At 35.5% G+C, this 20,457-nt stretch overlaps 1 protein-coding gene across 1 annotated transcript in view; it reads left to right on the forward strand.

The window, feature by feature from the left end:
* Nucleotides 1–2,970: 2,970 nt before the first annotated feature.
* LOC140747480 (uncharacterized) overlaps nucleotides 2,971–20,457 on the forward strand; it is a 62,190-nt gene continuing 44,703 nt past the window's right edge. Inside the window, exon 1 of the mRNA XM_073079962.1 lies at nucleotides 2,971–3,374. The gene's annotated coding sequence lies outside the window, so the exon portion shown is untranslated. The remainder of the gene's footprint in view (nucleotides 3,375–20,457) is intronic.

A 20,457-nucleotide genomic window follows, 5' to 3' on the forward strand; every position in this document is an offset into this window, starting at 1 on the left:
GAAAATTTGAACAAATTCTACGCGATTCAAGAAAAAATTGAATGGCTTACAGAAGAAGAAAAATTAGAAGAGGAAATAAAATACAGGTACGAATTTGAAGAAATATATACAAAGCTAAAATTTAAATTTTTGAATGTACAAAAAGAAAATAATCGGCTAATACCTGAATGTTCTTTTATATCAGCAAGAGCGGAAGTTTATTTGATAAACTGTTAACTGTCAAGGCACGCTTGAGACGTACACCTAATACAAAAGAGTTATCACCTTATCAGTTAATGTTCGGCAGAGAGGTAAGAACCTATATGCATGCCTTATTTAAGAAATCCGCCCCACTATCCAGATTACATTACAATGCACCGTCAACGCAGGGGTTCGGACAAGGTGATAAGGTACAAGTCCGCAGTTACACCAACCCAAGAGTTAAATGGGAGTTCGGAGTCGTCATCCGAAGATTAGGTAGACTCCATTATGAAGTCAGAACTGAAAATGGCATACTGGTGCTAAATAATTTAAAGGAATTTCTTATAAATTAATAGATATTTATTTTAATGTTTACTAGGTAGGTAAATATCCCTATTATGTCCCTGTAGTTCCGGGACTAGAATAGGGCTACGGTATCCCCTGCCTGTCGTAGGAGGCGACTAAAAGGGGGCTTCCGGGGTTGCGGGCGGCAAGAGTGGGAGCTCGAACCGTCCAGCTAGCGACCCCGGGAAGGACGGCGGTATGTGTGGTCGCATACCGTCGTAAACACTACATGGTGTGGGAGGAGCGAAAACTGCTCCCCCAGGGTAGAGCCCGATCGGGGCATCGCGCTTGGAGGGCTCCGGTTGTGTTCCGTCGGAGATCCCGGAGTTCTCCAACAAGCGTTGAGGACGGCCACCGGGGGGGTTTTAGTGCGGTAAAAATCCCACATAACCCGGCGTCGCTCCCACGTCGTCGGGTACCTTTTGAAGGTTTCCCCCTCGAGAAAAAAAAAGAAAAAAAAAAGGTAAATATCCCTACCATTGTAGTTTTGGGGCAGATGTAGCTGCCTGATATGGTACCTGCCTCTTGTAATATTAAAAATGGCTCTCAGGTTTACGAGCAACAAGGGTGAGAGCTCCGACCGTCCACCCAGCGCCCTCGGAAAAGACGACGGTAAGTGTGGTCGTAATAAGTCGTAAATATCTACAGGCGCAGGGTGAGAATACCTTTCCCGGGCAGAGCGCGAGAGGGCGCCGCCTATACACCATAGATTAGTGAAGATTACTCACTCCTAACAAGAAAATGTACCCAGTTTTGAGAATTGAAATAGCTTAAAGGTGGTAGAACCCTTTGTGGTTCAACTCCGGCGGCACTACCGCCACACCTATTTCTACCTAATAACAGCAGTGTTAGGCGCTGCTGTGTTCCGGTTTGAAGGGTGTGGTAAGGGAGACAGACTTTTCCGAGGCGTTCCAGCTTAGTCCTCAGGGGTAGCGGCGCATCTGTGGCCGACTTCAGGTAGGAATATCTAATCCTATCTGGGGTTGATTACAGATGTCCATGGGCGGCAGTAGCCACATCAGGTGGACTGCATGCTCGTCTGCTATTCTTATATAATGAAAAAAAAAAAAAAAAAAAAGTTGCGTAAAAAAAGTTTTGCCACGTCTCCGTGATAAAATGTCCCTTAAATATTTGAAATATTTATTTATTTATTATGTAAATTACGCAGTATTAGTTGAATTAGTTCTTTATTCGTAAATTTTCTCTAAAAATGTTTTTATTTGTCAAGAATTCAAAAAAAGAACTTACTAATAAGCCGTTTGTGGCTTCATTCAATTTCAAGGCGGCGAAGTATCTTTACTAATCTATGCTATATACAGGTGAATTTCAAAAGAGATTCCAGAGTTCTCTTAACAGCGCTGAGGTAGGAAGTTATAGTGCCGTAGGAATCTCATATACACTATTTCTCTAAAAATGCTGCAATCTAAAAATTTAAAATATTTGATATATACATTTAAAATATTTTTATAATAGCTATTTTAAGAAGACTAAAATCGGTATAATAATATAGGTTCAATTATTATTAATGTATATGCATTGATAATTGGTGTTTTACACAAACTTTCCCCATGAAAATGTCGATAAAAGTTTTTGATGTAGAGTTCCTCAAAATACCTGTATTTACTCAATGTATTTACTTTCATACATTATATCTACCTATATATTACCTATATGTAATTGCTTGCGGTTGATAATGACTCGATTACTGCTATCAATGGCAACAACGGTACATTTTTCAGAAACAGAAAATTTGAAAATGTATTTTCCGAGTACTCGAGCAAGCCGGATTCAATGAAATGTTAAACTTGCATTTCAAGGTTAGCAAGTGCTCATAACAAAGTTTTAAAAATGTATTGTCCAAGTAAGTATTAACACTTGGTGTTAATTATGAAGAAGTATTTTCCAGATTGGTAGACCACTGCGTTATGTGTGCTTTATTTCCTTTAAAATATCAGTTTCTCCTAAAATGATTTGTCACCTAGCATTAAAGTTACCTTGACAACTTTAATTGCCAATTTATTAAGGCACAGATCTTTGTAGTCGGTCTTCTTATGCTTGTTCGATCAAGATTCGTGACCTCATAAATGTCATTATCTACGTGCTCCAATTTTATACATTCATTCTACTTCTACAACGCTTAAATATGTATCTACACATCTAGGCAACTATGCGTTATCTGTGCTTATTTCTAGACTAGATGGAGCTCGTGGTACGAGTAAGGCGTGTGTTATTGCACAAACACCAAACGAAGATTATTGACTAGATATTAAGTATAGAAGTAAAATACAGCCTCGCTGCTACGTGCGGCTGCGCGGCCGTGCATACCGAATCGTAAGATCAAAGCACGCATAGGTACTTTACCAACACCGACACCCACACGCCTCCGATACGTGTACGCGAATCTCTGTGGTAGTGTAATAGAACACACAGGCGCAAGCGCACGGCAACACTAATAAAAGTATAATAAAAGTTACCAAGACAGAAGTGCGGCGTACGGTACTATTTGTTTGGAGGGAGGTTGGAGGCACTCATACAAGCGAGGGAGAGGCTGTGTTGGCGCGGCCTGCCAGTTTACCGTTGCGAGGCGCGTTGTGCGGCCGGACGCTGTCACCCGCGCGCCGCCGGCACCCTGAAGCACCGGTCTTCAAGCCTCTACTCACCATCGTCGACAGAATTCCCTGGAACTAACCCCCAGGACTTTATGGACTTCAAACTGTGTACATTAGGGTGTTTATGGACTAATCACTCGAGTCTCTATCGTAGAGACGAAGTGCTACTACTCGTGCCTATTTCACTGAAGTGCTAAAGAGATTTCTGGTTCTTTATTGGATCTTTTTGCCACCAAAAAGGTGAGTTTTGAATATTTGTATTATATTTTGTAGTATAAGTAGCTTTACAAACAAATTTACCTGTATACGTTGCATGTAAGTAGGTTTTGAATCAACGTCTAAAGAATAAAGAAAAAAGTTCAAATAAGTTAGTCCACGTTGTCTCAGCGAGTAGGTACACAGGCTATGATTCACAAAATATCGCCAGCTTTTCCGCTAACTTTTGTTTGCTTCATACTATTGTATGTAAAAGTGTAACAAATCCGTCAATATGATTTATGATGAGCAAAAAGAGCTTTCGTTTCTTTCCAAGCCACCTATTAATCATATTTTTTCAAATTGATATTCCGTTTTTTTCACTGAAAATGCGGGTAAGTTTGGTAAGCGTATTTTAAATACACTTATTGACATTCCAATAGGAATGCCATTGCATGTACATAGGTATGTATAATTCTGCTTCATAGTAATATTGTTTTTATGTACATTAATTAGAGTTGTTAAAAATCATTAAGTTACTTTAAATATTTTATTCTTAAGGATAGTATAAAGTATAACTTTTATTTTTATTATTGAATACAATAGGATAATCTGTATTAAGAGATACATAATGTTCACTTCCTTTGAAATAATTCACAATAGCTAATAATATTTCAATTCCAATTATAATACGGAACCCTAATAAAGCACGGTACAGTGATTATATTTGCTATATTAGTTAATTAATCTAATATAACGTACACTTAAATTTAACTAGTTTTTATCTTACTTTAGAGCTCAATAGACTCAATTCACTATTAATTATTAATTACACTACTAGTAATTATTAAAAAAAAAAACAAAAATCCCGCTGCTTGAAATTATAGCCCATGGCCCCATGTTCCTGCCGTTTAGACAAATCCAAAGACACCTCATATGTTAAAATGCGTCAAGCTGTTTAAGCTGAGAGACATCCTAAAGAATGAGCAGACATACCAAAAGCATTGAAAAACATTACCCTCTGCAGTCAGGTAAAAACTACTTACTGTCGAAATTTCTTCTAACACATTAATAAGACTATACAGTAAAATCATTATTCTTAATTGCAAGGAAAGTGAAAACGAAACATGAATATTTTCATTTAAATAACTTCTGAAGCATATTATTTTAGAGTAGTAGATATCCTTATCACTGGCTCACTTTCTTATTTGTCATGACGGTTTGCAACATGGCAACCATGCTCCGTCCCTTTCAATTTTCTTAGTTGTCCTGAGGAGATTGATATAATGATGGTAAGCCAATAACTCCAATATTACAAGTAAACTTTCAACTTACCTACGACACCGACTACAATAACAGAATAAATGAAATGAATAAATAATAAATGAAACTTTATCAAATGTTTTCCTTGAAGCTTTTATCGCTGAAGCTACACTTTTCCGGAGAACCATCGGTATCTTACTTAATCTTGTAATAACTATGATAAATGAATACTTCTGGTCCTTCCTGACCTGAAGGGAAGTTGTTAAGTGTAACGTGAAGTTAACATTCCGTCGAAGCTCTACCTTAGAGGCATCTTAACTCTACAACCCACAGTTGGAATTAAGAAATGCAAACTGCTTGTAGGATGGAATTGAACATTTTCCGTTTGGTGACTAGTTTAGGTAGGTACATACCATAATATATTATATCCTGCCTTTTGAACAATGCTTCATTAGCGAGTGAGTGTGTAGTGAAACTGAAAGTAAGTTATATAAAAATACTGATCGTTAGCTATTTCAAAACTTATTAAATGGAATGGCCATCGTGTCAGAATCTTCCTCTTGATGCGTCTTCTGTCTGGGCTGCATGTAACGTACCTACTTAAATATACGCGCTTACGCATGAAAAAGTAACAAATATTAACTGGATTAACTTAAACAGTTAATACTTGTACGGTACAGAATATGTCATTTTTTTCCTCGCCCCATCGCTGAAACAGTTGGGATTTTCCATTGTTAATGCGAAAAGCCTTTAAAGCTCTGTGCAGATGGTAATAACGTATGCATTAATACTATATGACGCATATTCCTGCGGTTTGTATTTATAACTTTGGTGTAAAAGTACACAACAGCTTATTAAATATTGTATGGTTATTAAAAAACGTAATTTAGCTATTATATTATTATACTATAATATATGTACAATTTCTGTCAGCAAATTCGTAGAAGTCTTCCTCATTGCATAAAATAATTTTCAAAAGCGATTGGCTTGATTCAAAACAAGTGTTTAGCTAATTACTTACGACTAGATCTCTTAGAAAAGGAATCTATTGTTGTTATTATGAACTATTTCCTTATTTCGATTGTAAAATGTTTTATGAGCGTTATTATATATTGATTATTAAATAAATTGCAGTAACATTAGGTATTTGATATTTATTATTATGAGTAGGTACCATTGTATACCTACACAATATATTTTATGCGTATTTTATGCAGATTAACTACAGGGCATAATACTAAAAAATGTTTCAAATTCTCATTAGTTTAACTTCTTATGACTGTTTTTATTCGATACGAAACAGTAATCTGGTAAGAATAGTAAGAAGTTACAATTATGTTTTTGTTAGTATCAAAACGTAGTAGATGCTATTAAGCTAAACAGCGGGGGTGCGCTCGGGGCGTGTACGATGATCATTGTTCGCAGCTTGCAATAAGTAATACTGCATCCAATGGCCTATGTAGATACTAAGAGATCCGCTGCGTTGCCATGATATATTGCTATCCATTTAATAAATGTTTTAAGACACAAATATCGGTTCTACGATTTATGTCTATGTGGAAGATCAAAATATAACTAAATTATGTCTTTCACTTTTAATGTATTACGTATTGTTGACTTGTTTTACTTCTTATGCTTTAAATTGATTAAGATACTTTATATCTACTTTTCCTGTTCTTAAGCAAATTACTTCTTCATTTATATTCAGCCTTAAGTCACCACCACCACCTAAAATATACCTTATATATTTATAACTAAGTATATAAGTTCTCTAAATATTTTTTTATATATTACGGTTTACGGTTTATTATGTAACTTTTCCTTCTATTAGATAAGCGTATAATAAGGATTTTCTTAAAATATTGTGTACCAAAATCAGTTCTGTTATTTTCTTTACAATACACTAAAAAGTATTTCTCAGGGCATCATATCTTACAGAAACATACATTATGCATAAAGGCCAATTTTGTCTTCATTTGAGTACGTAATGTGTATTGCTGATTAATAGATAAAAAATATTAAATATACGTATGTGTTCATACTGCATTTATGCCTCATTGGTCAATTTTAACTACATTAAATTGTGTAGAAGATAATCCAATGTATTTTATAAATTTAAATGTTCCTATAGCACAAGTAGGTAGCTAATCAATAGCTGTCTGTGCAGGTATCCGTGTTCTGAAAAGGTTTTTATTTTAGGTGGCTAAATTTTCCGCAAAGCAAGGATGGAGGATAAAAAATGCGTTTAATCGGCGTAGGCAAATTGGAGTGAAATGACCGACATGACACCTTGACCCCTCGTGGGCGCTCGTGGCGAGACGCTAGGCGGAAGGTTGGTGCTCAACCGACCGAAACGCACTCCTGCGCAGAAAGTGTTTGTCCTTGTCGCAGCACAATGCCTAACCTTTGACCCTGCGACTAGTATAGACCGTCGCATCATTACTCTTTCTATAATAGACTTCCAATTGTGTTTTACATCCCATTATCAACCAAATGCGAATAATGTAATCGTGATGACATACTGTTTTATCGTAGTGCTGAATCATTGTCAAATTATATACTTATAGTAATTGAAATTTATTCCAAGAAAGATATAAGTGGCTATTTTTATTGTAACTACTTCATTTCATATACTTTTTCTGATTACATATAATGTAACAAATTTAGCTCCCTTTAAGTAACTATAATAGCGATCAGAATGGAGTTATCGAAACTTCTAGATTCTACAAAAGATTTTACAAAACTAAAACCCATTGCTTAAATTATCAAAATACAAATCTGTATACAAACACCAACTTAAAATTCTTTTTGAGCTTGAGCATCCGTGAGGGACAAATAAACCTCGCATAAACGTTTACTACCTATAGATATTTATATTATCTTCAAATCCATGCACAAGTTGATTTTCTTGTATCTGTGTGATATATCATCATCAACCCATTATTGCCCCTGTGCTGGGCACGGGTCTCCTCTCAGAATGAGAATGATCATCCGCCTCTGCCGCACCGCCTGCGCACGTAGAGGTCACTGAAATATGGGATGGAGCCAGATAATCCACGCAAGTTGCATCCCATACAAGCGACCTCCCCTGTTTCCAGGAAACAAGAGTCATACCGTCGGGCCGCTTGCCATCGTCACGTGCAATACCATTCGGCTCCAGGTAAACTGACACGTTGACGGTAACAAGGGCCCTTCGGATGATGTTGTTGACACACGCAAGACAGTCCGTGGTGGCTAAACTGGCTGACATTTTCACCACAGAGACTGCGATGTGACGCATAAACGCAGGCAGACACAAATAGAAAATGAAATATTATCAAAAAAACGTACCTATATTGTAGGGTGGTAAAGCCTGCAGCCAAAAACCTGACTCTTTTTCAGAGACTGCTAAGAAAGATTTTGTGAATTGTCTAAAAGTTGTTTTTGGTATATTTTACAAATAGGCTCGTCCCACAATCTCTGAAAAGTTTTATATTCAGGAAAATTTTGTCCTGGGCAGGCCAATATCCAGGCAGTTTTGACTTCGTTCACATAAGCAATTTCAGGATTATTAAAAGAATTTTTATGCACAATCTTGTCAATTAAACTTTGTGTGATGTGTGATATTAATAGCTATTGATTTTTTTGTACATAAAAGCTATGCAATAACAATAGCTTTAGCCCGCTTATAGTGCGTACCTATAGTAAAATTTATTTTGTGAGGCAGACATTTCATATCACACAAAAAAGTAAAAAAATATGTAAGAACAGAAAACTTATATGTTTATATAAGTAGTATAACATATTGTAAAAATATTTTATACAGAATTTGGTTAAAATCGTTTAGCTGTAAAAACTGCAAAAAACACTTTTATTAATTTCTACGTTGCTACATGAAAGACGGACAAACAAGCGCATTTACTTAAATGTTATCCTAAATTAGTGTTAATTCAAAATCAAAATTTGAGATTATTTTACTATAAACACATAAAAATATCGTTCGGAGATTTCCATTTTTCTACCAATTTTTATTTTACACAAGTGGTAATAGGAAATGTATACTTCCTTTTTAGACACATATTGCTAATAAAAGAAAGTGCTATACGGAAAATCGTAAAACATATTAAAGATTGAAATGAACCAAAAATATTTTATAAACGAATTAAATTCTTGAATGACATTAAATAACACATCTTATAAAAAAGAGATATATGCGGATGAATTTTCAAAGGCTAAGGCGTGACTAATCACCACGTTAAACATTGATACATGTGTGTAGTAATACTTACATACAAACAGTTTCGCGTATGCATACATCGAAATAGGCAGATATCTATACCGCTGTCTAGTTGTTTTTGTCGAATATTAGAGTCGAAGAAACCGCTGAATACCGCTAGCGCCGCACTCGGTTATTGCTCTCAGATTCCGCAACAAATTAACATGTATTCGGTACAACTACATTTTATACTTACTATTTTTGCGATAAATATGGTATTTCATCGTGTAATATCAGCAAAGTTTCAATTTAAAAAGAATAAAAAAATGTGTGTGTGTCAGCTACGACGCACGATTGGAGTTTACTCCTTACGAATGATAATTATGATATATATCGAATAGAAAAAAGGGTAGGTAAATGAACGCATCTGCTAAAATGATAAGAGAAACAAACATATATCTGTAATTATTCGGATTATTTATATTACTTCAATAATGCGTATTACATAAAGTATGTTACAAAATAATATAAAATAGCGCCATCTAGTGGCAAGTTTTATAAATTGTAAGTTTGCAAGTTTATCAATCTATGTATTTTGGTTCCAAATATTATAATGGTAACTTAATATAATTGTTTATATTAAAGTAAATTTTAATATAATATAATTATTTATATTTAAAACAATGTTAAACGTTTTATAACTTAAAACTTAATAATTATAATTTCTTTGCCATCTATAAAATATCCTTGTTGCAATTTACGGATGAAATTTATATGAGACTCAATAAACATGTTATTATATGTAATTTGGATTGTTTCTGAATGTTTTATAATTCTAGAATTCATTTAAAACGTATTGCTAATTTTATATAACTTGTTTTGAACATAACTCATTAGCAATAATTCTGTAATAAATATTAAATAATACTGTTTTGATTTTGCCCGTTTATCGTTGATAGATGGTGCTGATCAATAATGCATCCATTTTTATAAGTTAAATTAATATATCAGTAACTTACAAAAGCCTCTTTATGTTAAAAACTTATTTTGCTAATATTATATCTTATTCAATTGCTTACTGATTTTATATGTTACTCTTCTTTAAAAACGTTCAAAAAAGATTGTTAATCATATTATGGCGCCAATGTTCATATTTTTCGGTGTTTATAAATGATCAAACCTATAACTTAATTTATGCAAAAATGTAAACAAATTAGTTAATGACGTTTTAATGTTTTATATATTGCTAATTATTTTTATTGTAATAATTACTTTCATATGGGATTTGAACTTACCGTATTTTAAATTAATAAAAGCACTCTTGATTCATATTTTGGTTACCGTTACGCCTCAACTTTTCGTGTTACACTTGATTTTACTCCTCATAAAATTTCCGTACCGGGCCTTATAACTCAAATCGTTTCTTAAGGAGTAAACTCCAATAAACTCCAACATGTACAGTAGTTGTAGCCATGTTGCTAAAAAAACTTAATTAAAATTAATAGGTATAGTCATTGTTTACAGGCAACATAATATGGAAGTGCTATTTTTAAATTATATAAATTAACAAAGACTGCATACCTTCGTCACAAACAAGGACGAGGTCATTATGCATTGTATTTCGAATCGAATTATTTTGTCTTCTGAGCTCGTGGTAGAGACCAATACTAAATTCAAGACGTGATACTATTTATCTGACTTTGTAAATTTGCTTCCGGATAAAATAGATTTTTGTACTTTATTGCCTTTAATATATTTAGACTACACTATTTATATATTATTATTATGAAACTATTTATAATAGAACTGAACCAAAGGTCCATTTATGTTAAAGATTGAGTAAAAACTATTTTCAATGAATTTAGTCTTTCAGGGGAATCCAATAGTACGAAAATTTTCATGTTGTCTTATAATATGTCTGTTTATAGAGTATCGCCTGAGAATATTGCGAATAAGTTTGTATGAAAGTGGCATTAGGGTTCGGTATTAAGAGGGTAAAAACGGAACCTTGAGACTTAGACTCCGCTGTCTGCCCCTCTGTCCGTCTGTCACAAAAATGTTCACAGAATATGTATAATAGTGACCGCTATATTAACAAATACTAAAAACAAAAAAACACTTTAAAGTAAATGGGGGTAGCCATACAAGAAACCGCTATTTTTTGGCGTTTATCGCTTTATCACTTGAACCATAATAGGCAGACAGTTCAAATTTGCACAATGCATTCGTTTTTATGGTTGCTATGATAACAAATACTAAAAATATAAAAAGAAAACAAATGAAAATTATCAACTTGGACTTGGCCAATTTTATTGAGTTTTATTTAAATTAGATTTTCGTCCATGCTATTACGAAGCTAATATATCTATATTGATTTCTTGTCTTTATTGTCTTAACAAATTTCGATGTATACCCATCACATTTCATTCTCATGTCTAATAAAGGGAAAGTTTTTACGAACTCATCAAAGTAGGTATATTCGAAAAATATATATTTGTCTACACAGTTTGGGTGCAATTTGAACAATAAATTTATATTGCTTCTAAGTAGGCTACTTTTATATGAAAAGAAATCTGTTGTGTACATGTTTTAGGTGTTTAAGATTTAGATTTAGGAGATGATTAGTATTGAAGATTCTAAGACCCACATATAATTACGGCTTTTTAAGTTATTTACAAAATATGGAGTTTCATTTCAACATCATGAACTACCTTAAAGTAAAGGTACGTGGTGTAAAATTTGAATGATTTAGGTAATCATCAGGTAATCAGTTAATTACGTATAGATGTTTAACCTTATGTTTATTATAATTTAATTATATTAGATTAGTTCAGTAGTTTCGTGTAGGTTCCTATGCACATGTTCCTCATCGTCTACTAGAAACCATTGCAGTGGGAAACGTATAAAACCAGTGGACTCTGCAGTAGACGTAGACAGCAATATGTTTTTATCGTTGGTCGGTGCCTTCAGACTTAACACAGACAGAATACATCATGTGTATCCTTGGTTCGCTGAAATTGGGAAAAATACAATATTGACTTTTAATTTAGTAGGAGGCCGGATTGAAACTAAGAATGTCTAATACTTTACATTAGATTTTTCCTAGACAGGAGTGAACAGCATTGTAGTATCGACTTCAATTTTAGAAGAGGTGGTCACAGAGTTCATACATCCGAAAATGTAATGTACAAGCTTATAAAGGTACTAAGATTTCTAAAGAAATTTGTAGACTTGAACAAATAAGATTTATTTTTTATTTTTGCGAACGAAGTCGCGGGTACAACTGGTTATAGATACAATAAAATCGACGGAAGAAACATACTCAGAGTCGTAAAAGTAGTAGTGCAATAAAATCATAAATCAAACTAGGTTCAGCTATCTCAGACAACGAAGATAACATAACACGAAGCATACGTTTTAATTGTATAATCACATTTCATTATAAGTAAATCGATGGTGGGAAGAATGCCGAAAAAAGTCGTGTCTGAGATACTACGTATACTAGTCTCAAAACAAGAACTGGTTTGTTGTTGAAATATTCGATGATAGAGTGCAAGTGAAAGTCATGATCGTACATATTATAAACAGTTCCGTTTAGATTTTCTATTCGGCAAAGCAATATGAGTAGTAGTCTACTTAAAATGTATTTATAAGAAGAGCCGAAAAAAATATCTAAAGTATATTAGTGTCAACAAATGTTGGCCTCTGATTCAACATTAACGTTTCACATGCCTTTGAAGAAATCTATAAGATAACAAATGGTTTGTGGAACTTCGCTTCCCCTGTTGTTTCCTTTGAGGATGTGGAGTAGGTTCATAGAGGTGACATAGAGCTTGTTTGCTCTCAATTATATAAAAATTAAAAATATACGGACGTAATGGAATATTCAGGTCGTGCTGTCATATGAACAAAATGTTGGCTAGCATTAGTAACCACTACCGGAAGTCAAACTTGGAACCCATATACCGTAGTGTTCGAACTACTTTAACCGGTTAGCAATTACATTTCATGTTTATAAGCATAATTGAATCCAAACACGCATATTACAGACCCATTTTTTGTTTTTAGTTACACTTAGGTTACACTTGCGAAATATTTAATCCAACAGCTACATAAATATTGCATAAATTTACCTGTATATTATTTCGTTAACTCACTTTCGTTAGTAGAACAACCATCATACGTAACAATATGGCAGATATTACGGGTAACTAACTTGTACGGATATGTACTGTGGATATGTTCCAACTTGAGCTTTTAACATAGTAATAGGTATACATATAACACGAGCGATATGTATGGGATGGGAAATCTTTTGGGATATATTCCTACACAGTAAATGTCATAGATATGGGGGAACTCCATTTTCACGCATAAAAAGACGCAGACAGCATACATTTACATAAACACACTAATTTTAAAAAGGTTTGAGGATTTATTTTAAAATAGATTGACGTTTTACTCCTGGGGATTGCACGGTTTTATTACACAGTTCTGGTAATCACAGTTTGGGTACCTTTTTTTTTTCTCGAGGGGGAAACCTTCCAAAGGTACCCGGTGCCGTGGGAGCGACACGGGGTTTTTTGACTTTTACCGCACTAAACCCCCCCCCCCTCCCCCCGGTGGCCGTCCTCGGCGCTGCGTAGACGACTCCGGGATCTCCAAAGGAACGCGACCGGAGTGCTCTCAGCGCACTGCCCCGTCGGGCTCCGCCCAGGTGAGTTTGTATCACCACACCGTCTGGTGTATACGACGGAATGCGACCACACATACCGCCGTCCTTCCCGGGGTCGCTAGCCGGGTTGTTTGAGCTCCCACTCTTGCCGCCCGCAATCCCGAAAGCCCCTTTTTAGTCGCCTCTTACGACAGGCACCGCTTGGGTCATGTCCATGACTTCGTTAATCCTATTACTGTTTCACTACTGGGCCCGGGTTTCCTTTCAGTATGAAAAGGATTAGGCCCCTTTTTTTTTTTTTTTTTTTTTTTTTTTTGTTGTCGGGGGGGAAATCTTCTAAAGATACCTGATCTTCTGAGGGAAAGACCGAGTTATGTGAGATTTGTACTCACTAAAACCCCCTCGGTGGCCTCACTACGCTTGAAAATCGAGGGAAGCCTCGGGATCTCAATAATGAACGCACCGCTGCTTCCCCAGCGTGATGCCTTTAGGCCCTTCTCGGAGCGATTTGCCCCTTACACTACAAAACAACAATTTGTGACCACAACAAATTGTTGCCATCTTCATGTCGCAAAAGTCAACGACCAGAGCCCCCACTCTAATCGCTTGCGACCTAGAGATCCTCTTTAAGCACTACTGTGCAGGCGGATCAACACGGGGAGCACCCCCGCCCCGAAGTCTCCGTATCCGAGCTCGATCGGCCCTCTCCCGAGCCCGTTCGGCATTCTCCTTCTTACCCATAACGGTCTCACAGAAGGAGACTACCGCCGTCCATCCTTTTTTTTCTGCCAGCATAGCCGCTACTACCGCTGGTGGAGTAAGGTCTCTCCCGATTCGGTTGATCAGGATGCGCCGCTCCGAGTCCCATGCGGGGCATTCTTCGAGAGTGTGCTGCGCATCATCCCGATCTCCTCCGCAGTGGTGGCATTGTGGTGTTGCCTCGCGTCCGATCCGACACAAATACTCACCGAAACACCCATGTCCGGTGAGTATCTGTGTCAGTCTGAAGGTGACGTTTCCCTCTTGCCTTCCCATCCAGGCTTCGAAGCTTGGCAAGATCGCACCAACAGTACGTCGTTGCGCATACCTCTCTCCTTCGAGTCGCTCGCGCCACTCCACCAGGGCTTGTTGGTGCGCTCGATGTCGCAGCCCTTCGAGTGCGTTTCCTGTTATGCTTCCACCCCTTAGGCGAATGGCGCGAGTCCTAGTATAGACTCTCGCGTCCATATTTGCCAATATGTCCAGGGGCGGAAAGCGAGCTAGGATAGTTGCCGCCTCAAAAGATATCGTGCGATATCCTCTTGCAACCCTTATGGCCATCCGACGTTGCACACCATTGATTTTCGCTCTACAGCGCTGGACGTCCGATAACCTCTGCGCCCAAACCGGTGCACCATAGAGGGCTATCGATCGCACGACCCCTGCATAGAGGCGGCGAACTCCTTCCTGTGGTCCCCCTAGATTAGGCAGTAGACCGTGCATAGCACCTGCTACTTTTTGTATCCGGGGGATCAACCGCTCGAAGTGCTCTTCGAAGCCCCAACGACTGTCCAGCGTGAGGCCCAGATATTTTATATACCGGCCTACTGGGACATTAACGTCACCCACGCGAATCGATAAGGCTGGAGGGTCCTTGCGCCTCGGAATCTTGTGAAACCACAAAGCTTCAGTTTTGTGAGGCGCTATCTCAAGACCCAGCCCGCGAATTTTAGCGACAACACATGCCACCCCCTGTTCGGCGAGCCTTGCTGCCCCCTCGAAGGTTTCCCCTTCGGCTATTAACATGGTATCATCCGCATAGCAAACGATATTAACGCCAAAGGGGACATTTACACGCAGGACCGCATAGGCCCTAGTCCACCTCACTGGCAAAGTGCGTTTTGGTAGGCTTCACATTCCTTTGAGAGCTTCTTTTTTTTAAAGATCTCTAAATTATGCAGGCTTCCTCAAGATATTTTCCTTCACCATTTAAGCAAGTGATAATTAATGTCTAATACGCACACGACTTTGATAAATCAGAGGTGCATGCCGTCCTCGGACCACTAGGCTATCACTGCAATAATCAGCTCCATGGCATTTCGGCAAATTTTAGAATCAATTTGTTTACCCAAGTGTATACTGCAACCACTCATTATCCGACGGCCGGTCTTTGGTAAAAATAATGAAGGTCCAGGGCACAATCACACTAGCCGGTACGTAATTAAGAGTAGGGTAGGAAACATTTTTATGTTCAATTGTATTGTTCACAGTTTTGCTCAACACGCAAGAACACGCAAGAACATTTTTTCATTATATCCTTAACGATATAGACCGTCCGTTTTTACGAGTTAATAATTATTTGTCTATTTAACAAATACATATAGCCAGATCGTTAAATAATGATGCATGGCATAAATATAAGTAATCATTTAAATTAACTAAAACACCCGTTAGAATTTTAAATAAATTTACCTACAAACGTGTCACATTTCTAGTCACAAAAAACTGTTCAATTTAATTGTTAACTGTACTGTTCCTTAAACTAAAGTAACTTTACAGAACTCTACCTACTTGCTTTTATAAATTGAAATTACTGGAAATTTATTTTGTGATGATTAGTATATTATCTAAAACTAGTTTAAATTTTATAGAAACATTTATTGAGCACCTTTAACTATGTACAAAGTAATAATAATAACTTTTTTTTTGGAGGAGCGCTTGTTGCTTTTTAATGAGCATGAATATGAAAACAAAACAAAAATTGGACACTGGGAAATATTGTTACTCAACGGAAGAGACAAAAGATTTTTGAGGCACATTAAATAATTTAACTTTTAAAAAATGACTTAAAGTTATTTAATATAGTAAATAAATCGATGCAGGGATTTAATCTGTTTTGTACTTTTCCAGCGATTCGATTGACCTTCAGCTTTTAGCGTATAGCCGGAACATTTGTCACGGAGGCTTGTTGAGATAAATACTTGTTTACTGTAAGCGCTGATATGGCTTTATATACTTTTTTTTCATTTCGAGCCATATTTGTAATGCGTTTATTGTTTTAGGTTCCTATATACGGGTATTGCTCTGATTTTATTGATTGGTCGATGGGTACACCTAACAAGATTTCTTTGTCGGCAGCCGAGAGATTTTTGTAAGATACAAGATAGACAGATAGGCATGTCTTTAATTTAATAAATTATATTACGTTATATCCTTTAAATCGTGATCAAAATTAGCTGATATGAATCGAACTAAATAAAGCGTTACAATAGTAACCAGTAAACCTTGTGTAGGTATACCTACATAAACTAGTTTTAAATATTGTTTACGCACGAATAACGGAGTAGAGGAGGAGGAAAAGTATTATTAAAAAAATTAAATCAATTTACTCATTAATGCCTAGGTCGAAATAGTATAATACTTAAGTTACTAGACATATTACGTAGGATTATTAGGATAAAATAAAGCGATAACTCATCAAACACTGGTTTCCGAGCAAAGTGGATGTGCTAAGATTAAATTTTATTCATATGAGTAGCGAATATCGTATTAATAAATAATACAATACTCAAGTAGGTTCTCAAAATTCAATAAATAGATAATTACTTTTATAACTATAACTTTAATAACTAAACTAATTGTTAGAATTCATAGTTAATGCGCGTGTGACTTTACAAAACATATTAAACATTACAAAACTTATAATATTTCTTCATAAATTATACATATTAAAAGAACACAAGAATATAATATTGTACATGTTTCAATCATTTAATATGAATCAAGTTGAATATGAATTTCTATATTTCTACATTGATTATGATTAATCTTTCTGCTCACTCGTTCCCGCGTTGGTTACGGGAGTGCTTGATTAATTTAATGAATTTAATTTGTCACTATGTATTCAGAAACATGGCTCAGATGAATCTGCAAATGAATAAAACCGCAACAGTGGTATCCAATTAAGTGGATTGCTAATAAAAGTGAAATCGAAGCGAGTGCAGTGTCCGCGAGCGGCGCGGCGGGGGGCGGGCGCTGCTCGCGACTCGCGACGCGCTCCGCTCCGCCACTCGTAGCAATGGCAAAGAATACACGCTACTTGCTCTATACTCACTACTTTAACATGCTTTTAACATTTTTGTGCATACAACAATGTATAATTATGCTGCGTTCCGGCTTGTGGAGTAAACCTTATATTTAAATGAGATGGCTCAAATTAGTTCTCGATTGAAGCAGCGAATCTAAATATGATCAATGGTCCCATGACCTTTGATCGTGATCCCATCTTAGTTTTAGGCTTAGTGATGTAATTTTTTTACTCAATTTTCCCTCAAACGCGACTGAAGAAACATAATTTTTAAAACCTGCATTCTTTTAATTCAATGCATTTTCCGTGGACGGAATTTGTTTTTAGATTGTTTGAAGTGCTACTGGATTCTAATTTCTTAGGTATATGATGTTCATTATACATCTCGACACTAGTTTTTCGTCAAGGCAATTTTTTATATATACACACACAACGCGTGTAAGAAACACGCGTGGGGCGTGTATCTAAAAATATGTTGTGATTTTAATTAAAATATATTATAGACCATGTCTTTGTCATTCCGTTAGCAACAAAATATAACCGGATTGGCAAGGTAGGCTATTGAATAGAATATTAATAAATCGAACTTTTCACTACATTACTTCTAAAATGTGCTTTATTACAATGCTAATTATGAAGTCAATAACTCTAGCCTCTATAAAATTGATAAGACATAAAGTTTAGACTTAAGTATAACCTACATTTTCATTTTTTATATGATTAGAAATTTAGAAATATTAATTTATAACTAACATCGAATAAGTACTAATCTTAATCTATCTCCAAATAAGATACCAAGACACTAATGAAATATAAACTCAATTTATTATTATACTCACACGATATGACTTTCCTAACTTTACTGCCATAACATATAACATATAGCATAGAAGATCAGAATATATGACTCGCTTTCGCTTTTTACTAAACAATGATTTTTTAAAATATTAATAACAATAAATTATATTCCAAATAAACCCAATGGTTTTGAATTTATTCCAGGCCTACTGAAACTGTGCTGTAATTCTATTAGGGCTAGAGACAGTTTTCGAAAAAGGACTTCTAATATGCGGAATTCTTATGGATAAAAATCATAAAATGATGATGTCAGTACAAAGATATAATATCTTTGTCCCTTCCCACAAAACTGGTCAAAAATTGAGTGTCACAATTAGTAGACACGTAGCTGTATTAAATGGTTCCCTTTTTACGTTCGTTCTGTCTAGACAAGGAAGATAAGGAGTGAATTTGCTTTTTACGTATTTCTAGAAGGCTATGAAATATAACTCTTAAAAATAGGATCAAAATAGCTTCTTCAAAACCAGCTCTACATCAAAGCAGACTATGTTATGCAAACCATAGACGACGGCGAGTATTTGTTAACAAGTGGGGCCGCTTAGTTAATTTAAAGTGCTTAACAATGAAAGAAAGAAACGCAATCTTTAAAAAAAAAATAATGATTATAATATCAATATTCAATTTAAGAAGCAGGTAAACACGGGTGAGGGGGAGGGCGGCGCGGCACACGTTTCGGTCTAGCATGATTTATCTCCGCCTTAGATCCGGTTCGAGCCCAACGCCACCCACGCCTTTTCTGTTCTAAAGTGCTCTATTATCACACCGAAATTATCACTCAACTCTATCAAGCATTTATTCGCCGCTTTATTGTTAATGGTTTTTGACAATTTTCTGCCTTAAAAAAATTGCAAGATAATAACCACGAGTTTTTAAGGATCTTAACATTTAATAAAGTATGTATTAATACATACATATATTAGTAGATATATTTCTAAGAAAATCAATTAACATGCAAGACAAAAAACTAATTTTAATTCCAAATATAAGTCAGTGCTTAAAGCCGTTTCAACATTAAAGCCTGCACGTGGATACTAAAATTAATTTTATGTACCTATTCAATAACCTACTGCCTACCTGTATATTAAATGAGATATATATTTTTCCATCTGCTTTGCTCACAACGTAATGCGCCAAATATATGCGTGCTACAAAGGTTATGTATGTATAATGTATATCTTGAAATACCAAACCCATTAAGATCAGCCTTATTGTTTTGGTGTGCTAGTAAAACAAACTGCTGAGAATTCTAAATTAGTCGTTTATGATTCCGAGATGGTTTTATATTTGAATAGTACATTGTTTCAAAAATATCTTTAAGGCACAAACCGCCGCTCAAGATATAGAATAGATACGGATTCTTTATGCAAATTATATAAAATACCGTATCACGTAGCAAAAAAATTCAACATTCAGTTGAATAATAATTGGGAACGCGTATTGTGGGTCCTAACGATGTCTTTATGAGAATATTGGCCAAGGTCTTCGTAGATGAATCATAACAACATAATAATATGTTGTGTTAATAGAATGTATAGTAATGTAAGTGCATGCATGAGATTAAAAATGTTATAACTGTGACTCGGTAGGAAAAAAGATGTACTTATCAGTATTTTTTTAAGAAGGGATAGAAATTGTAACTTTATATGTGTAAGAGTAGCTATTTTATCACTTGGGTAATAATTATCTGGATACGTAAGATTGTATTGGTTTACAAATTAAATATATTGTTTACAAATATCACACATTGAGTTCAACCTTACTAGGTTTACTACAATACTACAAGTATGCTTGACTTCTACCGAAACTCTACATATGTCACGACAACGCTTACAATTCGTAATTATATGCATGTATGTATATAAATCCTATGCAAATCAATAAAAATACTACATGTGTGTGTGCATACTAAGTATATTTTGTTGTGCATTTATATTAGGAGGTTATCTATATAACCATTTTTAAGTGACCTATCACTTAGTCCGATGTACATATATACGTGCGATAATAATATATATAGTGTAAATAGTTAGCTAAATAAAATCTTGTCTATAATAAGCACTCAATAATTATC

This window comes from Epargyreus clarus, unplaced genomic scaffold (genome assembly GCF_041222505.1).
Source record: "Epargyreus clarus isolate Ecla_fem2 unplaced genomic scaffold, WU_Ecla_fem_2.2 ptg000014l, whole genome shotgun sequence".
NCBI lineage: Eukaryota > Metazoa > Arthropoda > Insecta > Lepidoptera > Hesperiidae > Epargyreus > Epargyreus clarus.